Below are 9,318 nucleotides of genomic sequence, written 5' to 3'. Positions count from 1 at the left end.
AATATTTGTACAAATGTATGGAACTGCTAATGAGGGGTTTAAACTTGTAATAAGTTATGGCACATCACATATTACTTTGATGCCTTTATAGAATAGAAAGTTGTTTATTTTTTACAGAGCAGATAATGAGAAACCATGCCACTCACACTGGCATGCTACTATACTAAACTCACCAGGAAGCTTAAAATCACAGTGTCAAGTAGATAGCTAAACACTTTTGCTGCCTTACAACTTCTTGACTTTCCTGATTGTTACACCCCTCTATATCCGACAAAGACAGAGTTGTGACGCTACACCTCTGCAAATGAATGTTAGTCTCATGGGTGGTAATGGGTGGGTACATATGAACCAACAGGACAGGGTATTGGGTAATAGCTAGAGGCAATGTATTGGCGGCTGCCAATATTGTAAGTGACCATCCAGATGTCCTGGGGACAAAGGAATGTCAAACCAAAAAGTATGTCTTCTATGGCCAGCTTCTGGTTGTTGTTGTTGCGTCATTTCTTTATGTTGGGCCGGCACAATGCTGTCTCTTAGGTGCTCAGTCTCCCTCGTGGCACGTCTGATCTGCTGCTGCTACATTACAACCAGACACTTGGACCCTACAGATGTAGGATCTTAATTTAATCACCCTTTTGTTGCTGAGAATTTTCCAGCACAGCAGGAAATGCAACTTGTAGTGTATTCAAGGCTTCTAAAGTTTGTAATGTCCACTTGAAAATGTCTGACTTCATTTGCCCTAAAGAAAAATGTATCAACCCTTATAAAAAATTTGCATTAATTATAATCCACATAATAAATCACATTTCCTGCTGCTGCAGGATTATTTTCCTGCAGTAGCAAACAGCCTTAAATTAATATCTTACATCTGTATAATCAACTTGATCATCCTCTGCTTAGACTACATACATCAGCATTTGGAATTGAGTCACTGACTCCAGTAATCACACCAATACCTATGAAATGTATCAAACATAAGTAATTTACCATGTAGAAATCAGATGCAAGATTTTTCTTGTCTTGTTTATACTTGACAGTCAATGCAGCAGCAGCATCAGGCGTTGTCTGCTCTCTTAGAAAAAAAGGTTCTGCTTAGAACCATAAGGGTTCTTCGAGTGAAAAAGGCTTCATGTAGAACCCTATCCCACCACAAAGAACCCTTTTGAGAACAATTTTTTTTCAAGAGTAAAAGCGGGAGCAACACATTTTTAATTCAGTGTCGTCAATTACTAGGTACCTATTTAAGACATTGCCTCCAAGCAGCTTGTGGGGACTATACAGGAACACCACAGTTGTAGTCACAAGGCACCAAAACGGAAGATAACCAACTGAAACAGGGAGGGACTACCAGATTTTGTCCAATAAGAAACGCTTGTTTTCGTTTGTTGCGAATCATTTCTGCTACCATGTGCACTAATGAATATCGACCCAGCCCTGCATGGAGGTGCATTTAGAACTAGCTAAGCCAATCAGCCTTTACTCCCGTTTTACAGGAGAAGCTGAAAGACAGACCTATAACATCCAATTAATATATATTTAGAATTATTATGAAGCCTTTTTAAAATAGTCCTTGTTATTTATTTGTATCTACATTGCGCTGCAGCTTCTCCTCATATTCAGGTTTAGGTCACTCTGTGATAGCCTGGTCCCAGCTCTGTTTGTGCCGTCTTGCCAACTCCTATTGTCATTGTTACGCCAAACAAATACAGATCTAGGTCCAGGTTAACTGTGATGGGTTTTCCATTACATTCCAGACATCAGATATCTTAGCCACTCATGTCTGCCTTTATCTTGTTCAATGCTGTTTGAGTTTAAAGGGACGTAACACCCAAAATCGAAGTTTGTCAGATACCTCAAAAGGGTCTTCTGTTGAGATAAGTCCATGTCCCAGGCAAGTTTTGTATCCAGCTATGCCATAATCCAAAATGGAATTGCAGTGCTTATCTTTGCCATTAATTTGGGGTTGAGGCATATAGCTGGATCTACACCACCAATGGCAAAGGATGTGCATTCATCTTGACATAAGATGACTTTTGTGGTCTAAAAATATCAGGACAAATTTTATGACCTTTTTAATAATGATTTACTTCTCTTTACTTTGCCTTGTATGATTTACTGCTACGCACAATTAGCTTTCCAGCGATGGGGGCGTGTTGTGAATCTTCTCCTTTTATCTATGCCAAAACCAATGCAAATGTCACTCTGCACTAATCATGTAGGAGGTGCATCATTGTATTCTATTCAGTTTAATCTTATGAATATGTGTTCCATATTTGTATATTTTGATTTACAAGATACTTTTGTATGTAGGTGGTGAACGAAACATATATAACCTCCACTCAGGCTTGTCTCTCAGGAATCACAAATCTGAAAACTCAGGGAATACTTCAGATTTTTTCAAAGGCTTGGAAGGGGCTATGGATGGGATTGGGGTGCAATGTTTCTCTATATTAGTTGTATGTGTGCAGTGAAAGACAAGGGAGTGTTCTGGTGCCAAATCAAAGTGCATGACAATAAAATGGTAGAGGACCCCTGGGTCCAGTTTTGAATGTCTTGGCATAACAGTAAAACTCTCTTTCTCTAATCTGCACAAAATGCTTTAAAATGCCAGTTAATCATGAAGAATAAAACAAATTCTTAGAGTGTCCTTAAAACTAGTCTTAAAATGTTTTGACATGTGAGACTATATGAGTTGTTATTACACACAATATTATATACTCATACCTTGTCAACATATCTAATACCACACCTGCTGATGTTCTCTATTTTTCCCTACGTAATAATATGCCATGATAGGCCTGTAATATTCCTCTATTATTGTATTTTTCCCTCTATAATTGTTGTTGATGGGGAGTTTTGGAGAATATTGTTACCATATTAAGGGATTGGGGCTAGTAGTATTATACACATTGGGGTTGTCTCGTCTCAATACGTGGCTAAAACCTGGTATTTCAGACTATCAATGACTAATGTGACTATCCCAAATTGTTGTTATTGGGTGATGGGATATATTATTTTCCAAGGCCCACTGTTTAAGTAAGTGATACATGTTTTAACTCAGGATTCTGTCATGTAAAGAAATGTGGTGAAAGCACATGTCCATTGATTCAGTCATGTGGGACTATAGCGCACATAGAACATCTGTGTATAATAAGAGTCACGTTTTTTTTTTAAATGAACATCTGTACTTGCCGGGTTTAGAAAATGTGGCAGGATGAATGTCAATGAATGCTGATTGCCACTGATGACCTACACGTATACCCTTCCCATTAAAAAAGAGACACACACCCACGTGTATTTTGCTCATCTCTGGTTAGTAAGCCCTCTGATTATTCAATTACATCAGAGTTGTTTCACAATGTATCACTCTCTACTATCGCTCAAATTCTCCACTGTGGACTGATGAAAAGTAATATTACTCATTTCTGCAGAGGTCATTGCTTAGATCATAACACTGTTTCACTGTTCTGGACTAGTAGAAATAAGCAATGCAAGTGCCAAACTGAATGAATATAATGTAAACAAAGCTATGTTGTACCTCAATAACTACATCAGCTAAATTGGTATCTTGTATGGCACAGCGAAAGTTTTTTTTAAGCATGTGTGTTTGAGCAAAAACTGTTTTACCTCAACCTATTTTGACTCCCCATTGATGTGTTGTTGTCACATTGTGATTTGATTGTTGGTTGTTAGATGGGTTAGATGTATCTTAAAAGGCAAAGTACTGAGTATATTATTATGTCCTCAGGGTTACATGGAAACCACAGAAAAACATATAGGCTACTGCATACACAAGTGCCCCTTGTGTCATGTTTATGATTTTTGTGCCATTACAACATTTGTGATCATAGGCCATTTGATGCAGTGGTATGGTATCTATGGGGGATGTTGCCTGTCATTTCCAAAGAATGTGCATTTATTATACTGAGGAATGTATCAATGTTTACTGCCATAAACCTTTGGTTCTTGGACCATATAATCTTATGTTCAAGTATTTCAAGCACCTCAGGAAACTGGGGTGATTGGTTGGATTTGTTATTCACTTCCTCAATTCGTTAAATGGTGTGAAGCATGCATTCCCAAAAAAACTGTGACTAACAGTTTACTGATTTGTGAAGATACTATTTCCTACTAGTTAATAATAAACATCTGCCACTATTCAATGTTTTTCCTGTTGTAGTTTTTTCTCCCAATGTATATGTTGTTTACACATTCTTTAGAATAAAAGTTGTCTAGCCTCTGATTATTTGCATTAAATGGGCGAAAACTGTTCCGCATTCATCCCCTAGGGGCAGTCTACTCTTGTTTATACTCTGACCAGAGTATGTCAGCGGAGCGATAGAAAAAAGGTCAGCTCTGCTCTACTTTATGCAAATTGTACACAGCCACAGCCGCGGTTAACCAATTAGGTGAGGAGCAGATGTTTGCTTGAAAATCTTACTTTCACGAAACACTGTCATTAGTTCCGGGCAAACACAACCAGAAGAAGATGGAGGAAAGCCAGTCATCGCTGTGTCTGGTTTTCCAATTCTATATGATTTTGCTTTGCTAGAATACAGAGACAAATTCATAAGGACAATGGTATGGAGGAGGATTGCAGAGATTGTTGGTGTTGATGGTGGTTGAAGAGAGATTTACACAACAATGTTTGCTTGTGCTGCTAGCTAGCTATGAACATCAAGCAACCTAAACCTCAAAACTGTGATCAAAGCCACCATTTGTGAATGTGTTGAGTAAATTAAATTGTGAAATGTGCCCACCAAAGGATAGAAATCAGCAGTAACACGCATTATAACATTGTAAATGATACACTAAGCATTAATTTCCCATGTAATATGATACTAATTGGATTATGGTATCTTAACATTATGATTCTCATATAAACTCAGCAAAAAAAGAAAGGTCCCTTTTTCATGACCCTGTCTTTCAAAGATAATTCATAAAAATCCAAATAACTTCAGATCTTTATTGTAAAGGGTTTAAACACTGTTTCCCATGCTTGTTCAATGAACCATAAACAATTAATGAACATGCACCTGTGGAACGGTCGTTAAGACACTAACAGCTTACAGACGGTAGTTCAATTAAGGTCACAGTTATGAAAACTTAGGACACAAAAGAGGCCTTTCTACTGACTTTGAAAAACACCAGAGGAAAGATGCCCAGGGTCCTTGCTCATCTGCGTGAATGTGCCTTAGGCATGCTGCAAGGAGGCATGAGGACTGCAGATGTGGCCAGGGCAATAAATTGCAATGTCCGTACTGTGAGACGCCTAAGACAGCGCTACAGGGAGACAGGACGGACAGCTGATCGTCTACGCAGTGGCAGACCACGTGTAACAACACCTGCACAGGATCGGGACATCCAAACATCACACCTACGGGATGGCAACAACAACTGCCCGAGTTACACCAGGAACGCACAATCCCTCCATCAGTGCTCAGACTGTCCGCAATAGGCTGAGAGAGGCTGGACTGAGGGCTTGTATTCCTGTTGTAAGGCAGGTCCTCACCAGACATCACTGGCAACAATGTCGCCTGTGGGCACAAACCCACCGTCACTGGACCAGACAGGACTGGCAAAAAGTGCTCTTCACTGACGAGTAGCAGTTTGTTTCACCAGGGGTGATGGTCGGATTCGCGATTATCGTCGAAGGAATGAGCGTTACACTGAGGCCTGTACTCTGGAGCGGGATCGATTTGGAGGTTGAGGGTCAGTCATGGTCTGGGGCAGTGTGTCACAACATCATTATTGGACTGAGCTTGTTGTCATTGCAGGCAATCTCAACGCAGTGCGTTACAGGGAAGACATCCTCCTCCCTCATGTGGTACCCTTCCTGCAGGCTCATCCTGACATGACCCTCCAGCATGACAATGCCACCAGCCATACTGCTCGTTCTGTGAGTGATTTCCTGCAAGACAGGAATGTCAGTGTTCTGCCATGGCCAGCGAAGAGCCCGGATCTCAATCCCATTGAGGGCATCTGGGACCTGTTGGATCGGAGGGTGAGGGCTAGGGCCATTTCCCCCAGAAATGTCCAGGAACTTGCAAGTGCCTTTGGTGGAAGAGTGGGGTAGCATCTCACCGCAAGAACTGGCAAATCTGGTGCAGTCCATGAGGAGCTGAGCCACAGGCTTCCCTGTGGCTCAGTTGGTAGAGCATGGTGTTTGCAACGCCAGGGTTGTGGGTTCGATTCCCACGGGGGGCCAGTACAAAAAAAAAAAAATGAAATGTATGCATTCACTACTGTAAGTCGCTCTGGATAAGAGCGTCTGCTAAATGACTAAAATGTTTAAAAAAATTAGATGCACTGCAGTACTTAATGCAGCTGGTTGCCACACCAGATACTGACTGTTACTTTTGATTTGGACCCCCCCTTTGTTCAGGGAGACATTGTTCCATTCATGTTACTCACATGTCTGTGGATCTTGTTCAGTTTATGTCTCAGTTGTTGAGTCTTATTATGTTCATAAAAATATTTACACATGTTAAGTTTGCTGAAAATAAACGCAGTTGACAGTGAGATGACGTTTCTCTTTTTTGCTGAGTTTATTATAGCTTATTGCTCTTTCATTATGCTTGTGTCATGACTTATGGTTATAGCTCATTTCCTGTAACATACACAGGCCTACTTGTACACGAATGAGTACTTTGGGTAAAGGAAATTGAGGCTTTGCAAATATATTTTTACCCACCATCAACATCTCTGCAATCCTCCTCCATGTCACGGACCTTCTGATTTTGTCTCTGTATTCTAAAAATCATTCTCAGAAAATAAACAAGGTAGAATTACAACGCTCCCCACGCCACATTATGTCGCTTTTTGATATTTTGAATTAGCCTACAAATTGTCAGCTCCTTATTTTCAGGTAGTGCCGTACCTAGAATACAAGTGTTGGATTTGCACTAAACAATTTAATGTCAGAAAAATAATGTAAAATCAGGTTCATGGTTGACCTCATATACATTATCTACTGGTATCATTTTAAATGGAGAACATATAGCTAGCTTATCAATATACAAATGATGAGTGAGTTTAGCTATCCTCTGCTTCAGATGTACAATGACAAGAGGCACATTGATTGATTGCACAGTTATACATCATACTGTTGGCCTCTTGGCTTCATTGGTGATGCATGCCATTATGATAAGCTGCAAAATGGGTTCACATGGCTGATATCCTGAGACAGAGTGACAATCAAATAAAACCGATTGGAAAGCTCACAACTGGATAAAAAGGTCATGCTCATTTGAGAAAGCAACACAGACAAATTAGAGACAGATCCCATTCACACCTTTTTATTGCAGAATTGTGATCTGTGATGAATTAACATTGACACGCGTTCATTTTGAATAATGTTTTTAAGTTCACAATTAAAACGAGTTCAAACACTTCCCTTCAATGATTTAACATTGAACAAATCAAAATGTAATTTCAAAATGTACAAATAATCTAACTGGTTTGTAAATGTTACACAACTTCATAAGTAGGCTATTATAATTAAAGCATCATTTTGGGTGAAGAAAAAGTCCATACCAGACATGGCCACCAGAGCTCCACTCCCTGATCTGAGCAGACTTCTATTCCAGCCCAGCAATAATACCCATTATAGTCAACTCATTAGGTTTGATAAATTGAATCAGGTGTGTTAGTGCTGGGCTGGAACAGAAGCCTGCACACCCAGCATACCTCCAGGAGAAGGATCGGCCTGCTACAGTTGTAATACGTTTGTAGCCTACATTGTGTGTGACTTTTAACTGTATTGTTGTATACAACATTTGCTAATTTATGTACACATACAACCCATGGCATACAAGGATGTGCTAACAGTCTCTTGGGACATTCACTGGGACCTCTACATCTGCAGACAGGCTTTCGCAGCTTTCCATAACTGAGGACAGACATAAAATAAATTTTACTACAACTAGACAGCCCTGACTATTATATCTCTGTCTGTCTTCTTAGTTTTCCTCTCTAGAGACTAAAACTGGAGAATATTTTAAAGCCATCCCACAACCAGCCCTATCTAGCTAGTATACCTACTCCCTTTTCTGACAGCTGGAACAGAAAGTACTTTCACCCTCTTCCATTGCTGTTATCTACAAATGCATTTGGAGCATGAGTTTTTATTTTACAATGATCATATTTGTTCTACTATATGTTCTATACAATAGGCCATGATTGGGGTTTTTTTACCTAAAAAACTTTAGGTCTACCTATAGAAAAAAACAACTCTGCATCCCCGCCCAGCCTGCCAAGAGTGACCAAAATGGTGTTTAGCATCCCCAGTGGCTCTGCAAGCGAGAGGGGATATTCTCTCCAGGCACCATCACATGAGCCTGAAGCCACAGACTATGGCCAAACTGGTGTTTCTAAAAATGAATTAAAAGGCACTGTAGACTGAGCCTAATAAGGCATTTTCGCAAAATGTATATTTAATTCTAAGTAAGTCACAGCCTAAATGTGCAATTTAAATACTATACTGATTTGATACAATGAAATGTTGTTTAAATGCTGAGCTCTTAATGTCACCTGACTCCCTACCAGCCTAGAGTGTCGCACTCGCAAATTGTTCACAATGTATTTTTTTGTAGGCTACAGCCTTGAAAAAAATTGAAATAATATAGCCTAAATAATTAGGCTCCCTGTTTGACTCCTGACCTATTTAGTGTTTATATGCAGTTTAATATAACATGAAGCCTATTTGAAATGATGAGCGCTTCTTACAGTCCCCTTTTCATGTTTATTAAAATACTTTTCATTCAAATCATATAGTTTAGTTTCAATACTTCAAAACCAAATGGTTGGTCCAGGTAGTCACAAAAATAGATGGGTGTTGGTTAAATTGTGATTTTAATTATTATTTTTTGTCCTGTGAGTGGAGCTGTTTTTAGCAGAGCGGTTGGGAAGAATGTTGCGAGTCGTGCACAGGCACCACTCCATGTATAAGCGGAATTTCCGACCACTCAACCTAATAGCCTAATAATGCACTTTTTATTTAATTTGTATTCATTCTAAGTAAGTCACAGCCTATATGCCAATTTATAGACTACAGGCCTAATTATTTAAAACAATGAAATGTTGTTTAAATCGTTCAGCCGCGACTCAGTAAAACATAAGATATTACAGTTTTTAATGTCCCGTTGGTAGGATAGCATTGATTGTATATCATCCATTTTGTTTTCCAATAATTGCACGTTGGCCAATAGAATGGATCGTAGTGGAGGTTTACTCACTCGCCTACAAATTCTCAGAAGGTAGCCCGACCTCGGCCCCCTTTCTTTCCACACAAATGACGGGTTTGGGCCGTCGCTAAAT

Source organism: Salmo salar, chromosome 05 (assembly GCF_965601325.2).
Source record: "Salmo salar chromosome 05, fSalSal1, whole genome shotgun sequence".
NCBI classification, from domain to species: Eukaryota; Metazoa; Chordata; class Actinopteri; order Salmoniformes; family Salmonidae; genus Salmo; species Salmo salar.
This window is presented reverse-complemented; position numbering follows the sequence as displayed.